The 14,150-nt window shown below is 39.2% G+C and overlaps 1 long non-coding RNA gene across 1 annotated transcript; it reads right to left on the bottom strand.

Annotated features, from left to right (window-relative positions):
• Positions 1–465: 465 nt before the first annotated feature.
• LOC131423886 (uncharacterized) lies at positions 466–7,965 on the bottom strand. Its single transcript, XR_009225997.1, has 3 exons — positions 7,023–7,965; positions 2,476–2,685; positions 466–2,334 (listed from the first exon to the last, which is right to left on the bottom strand). It is a non-coding gene; the product is annotated as an uncharacterized LOC131423886 (long non-coding RNA).
• Positions 7,966–14,150: the final 6,185 nt, after the last annotated feature.

Genomic DNA, 14,150 nt, shown 5'->3' with positions numbered 1-14,150 from the left:
CTTCGTCTACTGAGTAAATTTGGGCTTTAAAAATTAAGATGATTATTCAGATAATGATTTATTAATATAAACAGTTTTGAAAGCAGATAAGAAAATCCATACTGTTCTTCACAGAACATCTTACTCCTTATCACGCTGAATTTGTGACCAATATGATCTCTTCCTTCAGTCATTAATATTGGTTACAGATTTGCTTGTTTTACTCCCCAGACTACTGACATTTTACCTAATTCAGTGAAGGTAATCAGAATTTTAAATAACTGTCATTAATTAAGGGCTTCATACATTAACAAACACTGTATTAGAACTTCTAACAAATATTGTATCATCTACGATGTAATAACTACAATGTACAACAATCTCATGATGCAAGCATTATTATCCCTCCGAACAGATAAGGAAACTAAGGTTTATAATATGATTTGAAGGGATTTTTTTAATCCAGATGTTTTTACGAACAATGTAGAGGGGAGTTTAAGAACCATAACATCTGAATTCAAATCCTAGCTCTGCCTCTTAGAGCTGTGTGATTATTGGCAAGTTACTTAATGTCTCTCTGTCATAATTTCTATCTATAAAATGAGAGAAGTAGGATTACAGATAACTACATGGATTGAAACAGGTAAAACACTTAAAACAATGCCAGACCATAATCCAATGTTAATTCTTTAAACACTTGGAATATTGAATAATTTCCCAAAGTAATTGTGTTTTTACAATTATATTGCTATAGTTATTTCTTGTATCTATAAGTTTGATGTGTATTATGACTTTTTTTATATTTACTCACAGTTTCAACTAGCTTTAGGTTTTCTTTGTTAACATTGTTATCTAGAGGCATCAAATAGCACAGTAAAAGTTAAAGCTCTGCAAACTAAGACAAAAATACCTTCCTATTCTATCCACCTTCAAAATTTCATTCACATGCCTGTCCAGTTCCATTAGAATCTATCTCTCTAGGATTTCTTCTGTATCAAAAACAAGTTTTCAAGTTTTCCCATTAATAATAAGTGTGTTGATTAAGCTTTCAGATGGAGATCCATCCCTCTTTACTAATATTAGGGTGAAGATTTTGAAGAAAAAAAAAAGTTCTTCTTGGTCTGTTAGGTAAGAGCAACAGAAAGTAGAATATTAATTATGTGGTAACTGTAGACAGATTAACTGTGTAGTAACTGCAGGCAGGTAGGGGGTGGTCACTGGGGTGTGACTTTGGGGTTTATATTTTGCTCCTGGTAAGTGAAATTCTCTCTGTATTTCCTTATTACCCAGTCCTGTGATGCTTTCCTCAGTCACACCCTTTTACTCTGATGTTCTGCCTCACCTTGGGCCCAGAGCAATGGAGTTAGCTGTCTATGCACTGAGACTTCTGAAACCCTGAGCCCCAAATAAGCTCTTCCTCTTCTAAAGTTGTTTTTAAAATCAGGTCTTTTGGTGACAGTGGTAAAAAAATTGACTAATATAATCTCTCAGTTCATGCCAGCTGTGCCCCTCAAATGTGCTTAAGGAGAAGTGAACAGAAGAAGGAAAAGTGAAGAAGGCAGGAGATGCCCTCTAAAGGCATTCCACTCTACTTCTAAGAGTTGGAAATTAATATAGCACCAAGAATACTGAATCTCTTTGGCTGCCTTTTGAAATGCAAGTATTAAGAATCATGGATACCCATATCTTATAAAAATAAATGCTAACCTTTATGGCTTCACCTTGGATGATTTATTCAGCCTTACATTACTATTTTGCACTGTGTATGCTCAGCACCATTCCTACCTCAAAACTCTGAGTCTTACAAGAGTATGATCTGTAACTTCTTCTCCCTCCCTTTCCACATACTGATATCTTGCTGGGAAACTTCTTCTGCTGCATTTGGCTTGTTAACTTGGACTTCCAGACTCACTTCCAACTCTCTCTGCTACAGAGAGCTTGCCTCCCTCCAGCTTGTTCTGGGGGGGGTCTATAGTAGCCCACTTTTACCATGGCCATGATTCTTGCCTCCTGATATTCACACTCTGAATAAACTATGGGAAACTGTCAAATGTGTGACTTTTGAGACTAGGCTATAAAAGGAAATTAGTCTACCTTGTTCTTTCTTTAACAATCTACTCTGGGGGAAACCACCTGCCATTTACCATCCCTTTGGAGAGGTCAATGAGGAGGCCTTTTGCCAACAACTAGCATCAACTTGCCTGCTGTGTAAGTGCATCTTAGAAGCAAATTGTCCAGCTCCAGTTAAGTCTTCAGATGACAGAAGTCCTGGTTGACATCCTAACTAGAAGATTATGAGAGATCCCAAGCCAGATCATTCAGCTGAGCGGTTCCCGATTTTCTAACTCACAGAAACTGTGAAAGACAACAAATATTGTTGCAAGCTTCTATGTTGTGGAGTAATTTGGTAGGTAACAATAGATACAGGGTCTATTCTACATTTTCCCTAGTACTCTATATTTCTTTCCATCAAAATTATTCCAATTGTCTACTTACTCATCTCCTCCACCAGCATGAGATAATCTTAAGATCAGAAACACAGCGATGAAACTTTGAGTTCACAGAGCTTCAGAGATCTGGACAAGGACTATTCCTAATGGTTGGACATGATATGCACTTCTTCACATGTGCCTGCCCAGTGTGCTGGAGCAAATAGAGACTGAAGTCCAGTTGTCACCAAATAAGCCTTGGTGAGGGATGCTGCCTCTGGAAAAGAAAGACCTTTTTTTTTTTACTTTGCACAAAGGCACTTTTATTCATTAAATCTTGTCAAAGGGCCACCTTTCTAATGCATTCATTGTGTCAGTCAGGGTTCATGCAGGAGGCAAAATCCACACATAATTTTTTTTTTTTTTTTGGTATTAGTTCTTCTTTGTTTTTTTTTATTTTATTTTATTTTTTATTTTTTATTTTTTATTGTGGGTTGTTCAAAACATTACAAATTTCTTGACATATCATATTCCACACTTTGATTCAAGTGGGTTATGAACTCCCACCTTCACCCCATACACAGCTTGCAGAATCACATCGGTTACACATCCATTGATTTACAAATTGCCATACTAGTGTCTGTTGTGCTCTGCTGCCTTTCCCATCCTCCACCCTCCCCCCTCCCCATCTCTCCCCTCCCCTCCCCTCCTCTCTCTCTACCTCCTCCACTGTATAACCCTGAGGGTCTCCTTCCATTACCATGCAATTTCCCTTCACTCTCCCTTTCCCTCCCACCTCTCATCCCTGTTAAATGTTAATCTTCTTCTCCTGCTCTTCATCCCTACTCTGTTCTTAGTTACTCTCCTTATATCAAAGAAGACATTTGGTATTTATTTTTTAAGGATTGGCTAGCTTCACTTAGCATAATCTGCTCTAATGCCATCCATTTCCCTGTAAATTCTATGATTTTGTCATTTTTTAATGCAGAGTAATACTCCATTGTGTATAGATGCCACATTTTTTTTATCCATTCGTCTATTGAAGGGCATCTAGGTTGGTTCCACAGTCTTGCTATTGTGAACTGTGCTGCTATGAACATCGATGTAGCAGTGTCCCTGTAGCATGCTCTTTTTAGGTCTTTAGGGAATAGACCAAGAAGGGGAATAACTGGGTCAAATGGTGGCTCCATTCCCAGCTTTCCAAGAAATCTCCATACTGCTTTCCAAATTGGCTGCACCAATCTGCAGTCCCACCAGCAATGTACAAGAAAATCCACACATAATTTGAATAGGGAAAATGTAGTAGAAAAAATAGCTACAAGGGGGAGATAGAGGTAGTCGAGGGTCACCCAGTAAGGGAGAGGGAACTCCAGACACACGATACAGAGACATAGGAGAGAGCCACTACCCATAGGACGGAGGCAAAGTATCCAAATAAGAAGTAAGTCTATAAAAAGATCCCTGCTACCGCGCTGAGGAGAAATGATTGGGTCATGAGAGCTTTAACCCAATCAATGAATTAATCCCCTGACAGAATTAATTGAGTGGTAACTGAAAACAGGTAGAGTTGGGCATGTTGGCACATGCCTATAATCCCAGCAGTTTGGGAGACCAAGACAGGAAGATCATGAGTTCAAAGCCAGCCTCAGCAATAACAAGGTGCTAAGCAACTCAGTGAGACTCTGTCTCTAAATAAACTATAAAATAGGGCTGTGGATATGGCTCACTGGCCAAGTGCCCCTGAGTTCAATCCCCAGTACCGCCCCCTCACACAAAAAAAAAAGACAGGTAGAGTGTGTCTGGAGGAGGTGAGGCACTGAGGCCATTCTTTTGGGTATATATTTTGTATGTGGTAAAGGCAGTCTCTCTCTGCTTCCTGATCATTATATGAGTGGCTTTTCTCTGCCACACCCTTCTGCCATGATGTTCTGCCTTACCTTGAGCACTGAAGAATAGAGCCAGCTATCTATGGACTGAGACCTCTGAAACTGTGAGCTCTCAAATAAACTTTTCCTCCTCTACAATTGTTCTGGTCAGATTTTTTAGTCACAGCAGTGAAAAACCTGACTATAACAAATCATTTGGATATATAGATATAGATATAGATAGATATATAGATATATAACAAAAACTCACTCAAACATGGTTAATAAAAAATAAATAAAGGGTTTCAGCAGAAGATCAGAGGGATTTCCCACAAAACTCAATTGTAAGAAGTCCATCAAATCTGTAGCTAAGAATGGGGAGGAAAGCACCAACAACAGAGTTTGCTTTTTCCTTCTCTCCAAGGTTAACATGGTTCCTCATGCCCACTGATCTCTACTAGGATTCTTGTTTCTGTCAGCCTGCTAGCCTCTTTTTCCTGCTCAGGTACCTCTGTGCTACCCCAAACCTAAGATAAGTCCAGAAGCTTTGATTAACAAAAAGAAACGATGGGCCCAGTGCAGCCTATATATGATCCACCCTTAGATCCAATGACCTATATAGCCTGAGAAGAAAAGTCAGAGTCATAAAACACAAATGTGGGTCTGTAATGACTCAGCGTAGGGCTGGTAAGTGTGTGGGAGTTTGGGGGGCCTGAAGGTTTTAAAGGAAAACTAATCAAATTTTCCTGTACATCAATACTACAGAGAAGTAAATGCTACACTACTTCCCAAGGAAACTTAAGTAGGATGCTTGGTCTCCCAGTCCTCAATTTCCTCATCTGTGAAATGGCGATAGTAAGTTTGTGTGTGACTGTGAGGATTATATGATATAATTCACATGTCATACTTAGAATGCAATGCATTTTATTTATTAATTGTTGTTATTATCTGAGGTCTACTCCTAATACCTGAAGGTTTAAGAATACCTGAAGAGATTCAAGGCCAGTCAGCACACTTGCATAGTTTACTAAAGATTCTGCATTTCCCATATGAAAAATCTAGGGTTCCATTAATTTGGGGGTAAAATTACTTTCAACTTTTAGAGAAATATCATCATTTTAGGTCACTCACATCTCTTCTGTACCCTTTAGGCATAAATTTAAAAAAAAAAATCATGTGTGTGGTGGAAGACCAGTGGAAAGTTTTGGATTCCAAGGAGGAATAAATATACAAGAAAACACAAGCCTTGGACAGTGTCCTGAGGACAGCTGGCAAACTACTGCAGTGGAACTGGCTGATCAATTAGTCCCAGCAACCAATTTCACTGGCTTTTCCATTTAATTGACTGGTTGCTTGACCACTGCAGAAATGCCCTTGAATGCAGGCATTATTGAACAAAACAAAGTGCCCCATTAAAATAGACGCAATGAAAGAAATGAGGCTCTGCTGGGAACTAGATTTAAATAAACTTCCCCAGCTTGAATGGCAAGAGGCTTTCTTTTCAAGTCTTCATTATTTGGAGTTGTTTTGTGATTTCAGGGAGAGATATAATTTTGTCACCATTCTCTACTGCTTGAAACAACGCTTTCCTCCTTTTTCTAAGCTTTTGTTAGGGTCTTTGACAATTCCTCTAATTCTAGTCATTGCCTAAATCTTTATTCTTTCTCTGAAATCTGATATTAAACACTGTTTTAAGAATTTAGATGATTTCCTACTTTGTCCTATAAAAGGAGAAACTGCTTCTTTTTCTCTTGCTAGATTAGTACTTCTACCCCTCCACCTCCCTGAATTAACTTATCATTCACTTCGTACTGCCTTCTCCTTGTCAAAAAAAAAAAGGGGGGGTAAAAAGCTATGTATTTTTTTTTTGTCCCTTCTCTCTGTACTGTCACTTCAGATTCACAGTTGCTAAGTATTCCAGGAGCCCACCAGAGGGACTTTCTCATGGTGTGATTTGCAAACTTTGAAATAACACCCACCAGCAGAAGCACCATATGCTCTGGAGTTACACAGTAAACTGACAGGAGCATTTCATTTGTCATCTGAAATTCAGAAAATGTCAGCAATTTTCATACCCAGTGATTGCCTAAATGCCTCTCTGGTTAGAAAGAAGTAACATTTACTCTAAATGCACATGAAAATATGAAACTTTATATTGTGATCCTAGAGGAATAAAAATAGCAAAGCCAGTATTAAGATCTACACAACTCAGTGAGCATATGGACAGACAGATCAAGTTTCTAAACTTACTTATACCCTGTGTGTGCATATCTAGGTGAAAGGTTTTATCCATAACGTTTATGGCATTTGGACTATTCACATTTTGTAACATTGATGATTCGAACGTACCTTTTATGATAAAATATAATACCAATGAATATTTTAATTCATTAAAGGCAAATATAACATAAAACACAAGCTGTTTCCTTTGTGATTAAATTTTATCCAGCTGCACTAGCTACAACAGAGCCAAGAGAGAGAACTACTTGGCAATTCCTCCTAATTAAAGGATGTTAATTACTCCTAAATACTATACACTTTCTGTGTTATAAAGGTTCATCTGAATCAATGTTATTGTGGTACTAAAAAAATTAATAATGATTTCAAATCTAATGAGTACAGCCAAACTACCCATTAGTTCATCCTTTAAAATGATTTCACAATGAAATCTCTCAACTAGTATTGCAGGAAGACTGGAATGTTCACAGCCCAGCACATTTTGCACATCTTTATGTATTAATCACAGTACCTGACGGTGTTTCTTCTTCAAAACCAAATGCTGATGACATGATAGAAGCAGAAGCAGAGACTGGGAGGAAGAAGAATCAATGCAAGACCCTCGGAGCTTTCCTTCACCAAGTTCATGTCTGGCAGCGAGCTTCCCTGCAGTAGAGGATGCTGAGCTCTCCACTGCTGGAATGACCTGTAGATCATGATCCACAGGACAGTGAAACTCGCTGTTACGGGCCCCAGCTGTTTTCTCATCTGATGCAATAGTCCTTCAAGGTAAATACTAATGTTTCTTTTAGCATATGAAGACTTTGAGGCTCAGAAATGAAAGTAGCCAAGTTTTCCCAATGAAGGGGCAGAGCTGTACTTGGACCCAGTCTGAGACCTCAGCTCACAGATTCCTTCCACTAACCATGCTCTCTGTCACATAAAGGGAATTGTATAAAAACCTCATTTTGCTTTATGACCCAGTGTTCTTCCTTTCCTATCACTTGTGTACAAGTCCTACGGTATTTATTTCAGTTCCGACTCAAGAAGTGGTTTGTTGCCTTAGTCTGTTTGTGCTGTGCTGAAGCTTGGATGTAGTTTGTTTCCCAAGGGTTCAGGTGCTGGAGGCTTGTTCTCCAGTGTTCTGATGCTGAGGTGGTAAAATGTGTAAAAGGTGGGATGTAGTAGGAGATGGTTAGGTCTTGAGGGCACCATCCTCAGAGAGATTAATGATGGTCCCACAGGGCAAGTTCTCAGGAAGAGGACTATTTTAAAACGAGTTTACCCTACACCCTTCAGCACACAATTGGTTCCCTTTCTGCTTCTCTATCATGTTGTGATGCAGCCACGAGGCCCGCACCAGAGTACAAATAGATGGAGCCACTTAATCTTGGACTTTCAATCTCATATATTCTCTTAAATCAACACAAAATGGACTAATACATAGGACTATAACAAAATACTTAAAACTAGATAATTTATACATAATGAAAATGTATTTCTCACAGTTCTAGAGGCTGGAAAGTCCAAGATCAAGGAACTGGCAGATTCAGCATCTGGTAAGGGCTGGTTTTCTCTCCTTTAGAGAAAACTGCTTTGTTGCTGCATGCTACCTGGAGGAGTCACTTTCTGCCTCTGAGCCTCAATTTCTTCACCTACAAAATGAATAACAGCTTCTGGTTCTCTTAAGATTGTGTTGGTTATCAAATGAAATAATGTATTGGCAAAGTATTTAGAAAAATATAAACTGCAATACAAGGCACGGTGCATTAGTCAAATGCTACATGGAGAATGACTACAAAGGAAGAAAATTTGAACTTTCTATAACTCACATTTTAATGCTTATTTTTAGATAACTAAAATCAATCAAAATTTAGACAGTTGCATAACTGAGTTACTGTACTAAATAGTTATGAGTGTGAACTTTGGGTTCAGATAGACAGACCTGGGTTCAAATCCAGACTTTTGCAATTTCCATTTATTGGACTTAAGTTACCAAATCCATTTCTGAAAAATGAAAATTAAAGTAACTAATTCCTTTGTAGCCAGGGTGGCTTCATGTACATGCAACCTGTGTGTAGGTCACACAAAGCTGTGTTCAGAGGGCCCTGCACTTGGCTGGATGCTCTGTTGTCACTTTCACAATAATTTTTTTTGAACTTGTATTTTGTAAGTAAAGCCCTGCTGGGAGCCATTAGCCAAGTAGGTATGACAATTTCCTTGCCAGCGTACCCCATGTGGCTTAGTGGAAGGACTCGTGGAAATAGGACATTTTGCAGTGACATTGCGTGTAGGTGACCTTGCTCAAGGACCAAGGCGGATCCGGGTTTAGGGTGTTCCCGGTTTAGGACTATCCGGGTTTAGCGTGGTTCCAGGTTTAAGATTATTCCTGCTGGGAATAGGGCGTATCCTGCTGCCTGAGTTCCCCTTGAGTTCTCAAGGGATTCAGACAGTATTTGGGGGGAGACAGAAGCCCAGTGGGGGTAGATTTGGGCAGAGAACGTGGATTTCCCCAGAACGTGTGTAGACGGCTGGTGTGAGTTTGGGAATAAAGAGTTGCTGTTTGAATCTACAAGCTGTGTGGTGGCTCGTGATTTTGTGCCCAGCCAGACTGCGGCAAAGCCCAATGAGAGCCTGGAGCATGCACTGAGCAGAAGCAATAGCACAGGTAGCGAGTCTGCCTCAGTCCATTGCCACTGCATTACTGCAGAGCACTAGAGATGCCTCATGCCCACACAATTCCAGTGGACCTGACACAGATGGAAGGTCAGAGAGATTGAAAGCAAACACTAGGTGCATTACATCTATGACTAGTAGATGAGGCAAGGACTGACAGCCCAAGAGGCCACTCTTTCCCTTTGAATCAGAACTATTCAAAATAGAGAAAGAAGAGAATTGCATTCCAAGAAATATGAACAACTAAGGAAGCCTGTTAGATCCTCTCCTACTTTTCTGCTTCTTATGCTGAAAATGATGGCATTGAAGGAAAGGCAAAGACAGGGCAACACTTGGTTTCACTTCTTTTCTATCCTTCTTTACTCATCAGTAATCCAAAAGTAGAGAGCATGAACAGAATGTTCACATCTCACTAAGTCAAATGAAAACACTGAAGTTAGCTTTGCATGGCATTTGGAAAATGATGGCTACTGGGGTTCTAATTGTTCCTGAAGTTTTGTGCCATTAAGAATTTAAAACAGAAGCCACAGAAAAAAGGTTAAGAATGCAGGTTCTGGAGTCATCTGCCTATTTCTAGGTTAAAGTCCACTTTCTTGTTGTATCATCCTGGACAAGTCACTGAACTATGCTGGGCCTCATAAAATCACCGTAAAGTCATTTTAGGATTGTTGAAGAGAACTGGTGAGTCTGTGTACCTAGACTAAGGTCAAGAGAACATGTAGATGTCCATCCAATTTTTATAACTATGAATTTTGCTACTAATTTTTGTTGCTGGAATACAGGGAGAAGACATTAATGATCTGGAGGAATCAAGGGAGGCTTTACAGAGGAGGGCTTTACAATCGGGCTGCCCCTTCTGAACTTCACATTCATAAGTGAAGCAATTGGAAAGGGTGGGTCGGGGGAGTCAGGCTTGAAGAGGCCTGCACCATTAACTGACCTTAATGACCAAGCCAAACTCATCAGAGCCAACTCCAAACTTTCAAACAACTTTTGTAGAACTATTTAGGCTAGTGTGTTATACTCTTTACATGTTGACTTATGCTCTTAGGAAGACCATAAGAAAAAATAAAACTCCTTAAAAACACATAGTTGTCAGAAACAATCCAAGATTCCCCCACTGGAAGACTGCATAAGAGAACCTCTTAGCAGAATAAGATTGCTCCTAATGGTGCAGGCGCACACTGGAATCAATCAGCTCTGTGCAGCAGCTCTTGTCTGTTCATTTTATATAGTTGCCCAGTTTGACAAGAAATCCAGAGAAGGGCTGAGAAGTGTTGTCAGCATAAAGATGGGAGAGAGGTGATGTACTAGGCTAATAAAAGGACTCACAAAGGTCCCTGAAGTCATAAATCCTTCTTGCAGCTTTTAAAATCTGTTTCCTTTGTAGGATTGTATGATGGAGCGTTGACAGAGCGCCCTTTCTATCCTCTCCCTGCACGTCGGAAACCCCAAGCTAAGTGCATGGAGGGAAGACAAAATGAGATATAACTTCCTGCCTGCACGTGTCTCCTCTTCCCTCCATGAGGTTAGGTTCCAGCCTTGCCAGTGGAGAAAAGGGCCTTGCTGCCTGGGCCTCCCAATTCCTCCTGCCTGGCCTGACCTGCCCTCAGCGCCAATTCTGATGATTCCCTCCTTCCCACATGGGCTTGGAGAACTACCAGCTTCTCTTATTCATTCCTGTGAATCCTGGCACTAATCTTTAGCATTTTTGTTAGGTGAGTTGCTTTTGTTTTTAAATGAAATTCTTCAGGTAAATCCAACCTGAGAAGCATTGCAAATGATGCACCGGACTTTTTGACTTAAGCCGACACATAAACACTATCCAGAGATTCCACAAGTATGTCATCTTCCAGCATGAGGGATGACCATAGCCAAACAGTCGGCTTGCCTGTTTCTGTTTGGGGTAATCTATTCTCCCATGCTTGGGAAATATAAATTCATTTTTATATTAACCCAGGCAAAATGCAATTAGGAAATTAAATTGAAAATGCCAATATAAAAGTGCACTATCCCCAAAATAATACTAATGTATATTTATTATTGTCGTTTTTATTTAACCATACATTACTGATAAATGAATATTTCAAAGTTTTTGGAGACATATCAAACATGAGCACTCTCCCCTAATAAAGATATATAAAACTAAACCAAAAACACTTTTAAAAACACCAAAATTAGTTTTCCTTCAACCATCTATGCTTATTCCTAGTCTACCATCAATATCCCCAAATGTTTGTGTGGTTCACTGTGTGTCATTTTCCCCTCTTGGGAGATGAGTCCCATTGGCATGGGATGCAGAATGAAGTCATCAGGAAGCACAGGCCAGCTGACCTGCAGGTAGTGAGATCAAATATGAACCTTGGCTGCAGTTGGAAGCAGCATTCCCTCGTCCACAGCAAGTGATTCAATGCAGCACCTAGAGCCATAGGGTACTCCAGCCTCATGGCTTTGTAGCCACTATTTTATACTTTATTTTCCTTATAGAATTCAAATCTTCATGCCATTCGCCAGGTTTGGTACTAAATGTTTGGGCTATTTTGAAAAATTATTATTGCTCTTAGAAGATGATCATCAGACACCAAGTCACTAGCCATAGCTCATGGAGATGATGTGTGCAGTAGGTGTGTCCTAATATGTCTAGGGTGGGACCAGTTAAGAACTCTAGGTGTCAGGCTCAGGCTGCACCAAGATTTTTACCTAAAGTAGCCTGTAGTACATTGGGCAGAAGAAAATATCAGGATTATGGTCAATAAAAGAAGTAAAAATTGTGGGGTTAATTGTTGTCTGAATCATGAGAAGTTAGCAAGACATTAAGTAATAGATTCAAAAAACAGAAAATATGGGCTGGGGATGTACCTCAGTGGTAGATTCTTTGTCTAGCATGCGTGAGACCCTAGGAACAATTCCCAGTGCCAATGAAAAACGAAGGTGGGGCAGGGGATCAGGAATGGATACCAAAACACAGGGAGATAGAGTAAGTATTAGTGTTCTACAGCCAAGAAGGGTGACATAGTTTACAACAAGGTATCGCATGTTTTATAAAAACTAGAAGAGTTTGAGATTTTCCAAAACAATGAAAACTGTTTAAGCAGATGAAATGCAAATTATGCTGATTCTATCATTTACATGTTATATACATGTAACAAATGATCACACTGTACCCCATAAATGTATGTGATTATTATGCGTCAATAAAAATTTTTAAACTGGGGATGAGAATCAATTGGGTGGAGCTCTAGAGTAAGAAGAAACCAAGAATAAGGAGCCTAAGACTTAAGGGAATAAAATTGTGAGAGAATATTTGAAGCATCTTTTTTATGTAACTACAGAATCCTGAAGATATTCACGTGTTCCTAAGGCTCTGAAGGCAATTCCAAAGCAGCAATTCCAAAAATGTTTTTATCAGTGACAAAGTGACATTGAAGTAGGTGTATAACATCCCCAGATGCCTCCTTTGAGGGAAAAAAAAAAGTACCTATTTGGGTATGTGGATTCTGACATGTTTGTTAAACATCAGACATATTACTTTTGAGTGACTCTTTAAATATGCAATATGTTCAGATACAGGAAAAGCAAACCTGGAACACCGGTGTGTTTTATTTCTTTGTTGCTAGAGGTCTTATGCCTGCCTTTGTTGTTTTTCCCTCAAAACACAGACTGTTCTTTTTTGAAAATATTTATGTGTGCATGAGAGGATAGATTTTGTGCATTGTTCTCTCAAACTTGCTTTTTGCATTACTGCATTCTCACACATCTTTTTCTGTGGGCAGAATGACTCTGGTTTTCTTTATAACCATCGTGAACAAATCCACAGGGACTCTGCATAGCACAGATCATGAACACTTTCTTGTTCTGAAAGATTTGGGGGGAGCTATATTAACTTCACATCAGCAGATGAAGCTGCTTGACTTTATTTGAAACTTTTATTGCCCTATAAGGAGAGGTAACTTGGTTTTTTGCTAGGTTGGAGTCTGGCGACACGTCCAGTGACTGTGATACGAGTGACAGTCTGAATCTCGCTGGTTTACTCTGAGATGTGGGCTAAGTTGCTTCACCTTCTGGAATTTCAGTTTCTTCTCCCAGTGCTTCCTACCCACTTCACAAAGATGTTGTGAATATTAACTTCAAAGGGCTTAGAGCACTCCTGAAGAAAGACATGCTCCAAATACAAGGCATTAAGTAATCTGAAAGGCTCCACTTCATGATTATCATATAAATTATCAAGAGGATTTTACCTAGAAAGTAGTTACTTCATGTTAAATCCAACTAAATAATGGAAGAAAAAAATGCATGGAAGAGATAGAAACTAACACAATGTCCTAAGGTGTAGGTACAATTATACTTCAACCGGGTGGGAATAAAGTAAATCAATAAGCAAACTGCACCAAGTAGTTTCCACAGTTGATGTGGATTTTAAATTGTAACATCCCTATGTGATCATGGACATCAAGTTCAGCACAAAAGACTAGAAATGAGGGCAAATTGCTCAACATCCTGAGTCATCAAAGAAATGCAAATAAAATCAAAATGAGACAACGACATACCCAGTCAAATGGACAAAACTAAAAGACTGATATTCCCATTCTCTTGGGGAAGAGATGAAGTAATAAGAACACAGAAAAACTGCTGGTGGGAACGTGAAGTAGCATATCTACCTTGGGAGCTTCTTTTGAAGCTTAACAGAGCCCACCCAATGACTCCACAATTCCATTTTCAGGTGCTTACCCAAGAAAAATTTAAAGTGTGTTTTTGAAAAGGCTTATACAGGAATTTAGCTAGCCACTTTAGTCATAAAAATCCTGGACTGGAAGTAATCCAAATACCCATCCCCAAGTGAATGGATAAACCTCTTGATATACAATGCAATACTATTCAACAATAAAAAGGAGCAAATTCTTGATACAGCAACCATATGGATACATCTCATAGACATTGTCTTAAATGAAAGAAACTCAAGATAATAAATAGGTCAAAAGAAAAT

Source organism: Marmota monax, unplaced genomic scaffold (assembly GCF_021218885.2).
Source record: "Marmota monax isolate L192 unplaced genomic scaffold, Marmota_monax_Labrador192_F-V1.1 WCK01_AAM20220418_F8-fsc00012, whole genome shotgun sequence".
Taxonomy (NCBI): domain Eukaryota; kingdom Metazoa; phylum Chordata; class Mammalia; order Rodentia; family Sciuridae; genus Marmota; species Marmota monax.
The sequence above is the reverse complement of the archived record's forward strand: the minus strand, read 5'-3'. Positions and strand labels throughout refer to the sequence as shown.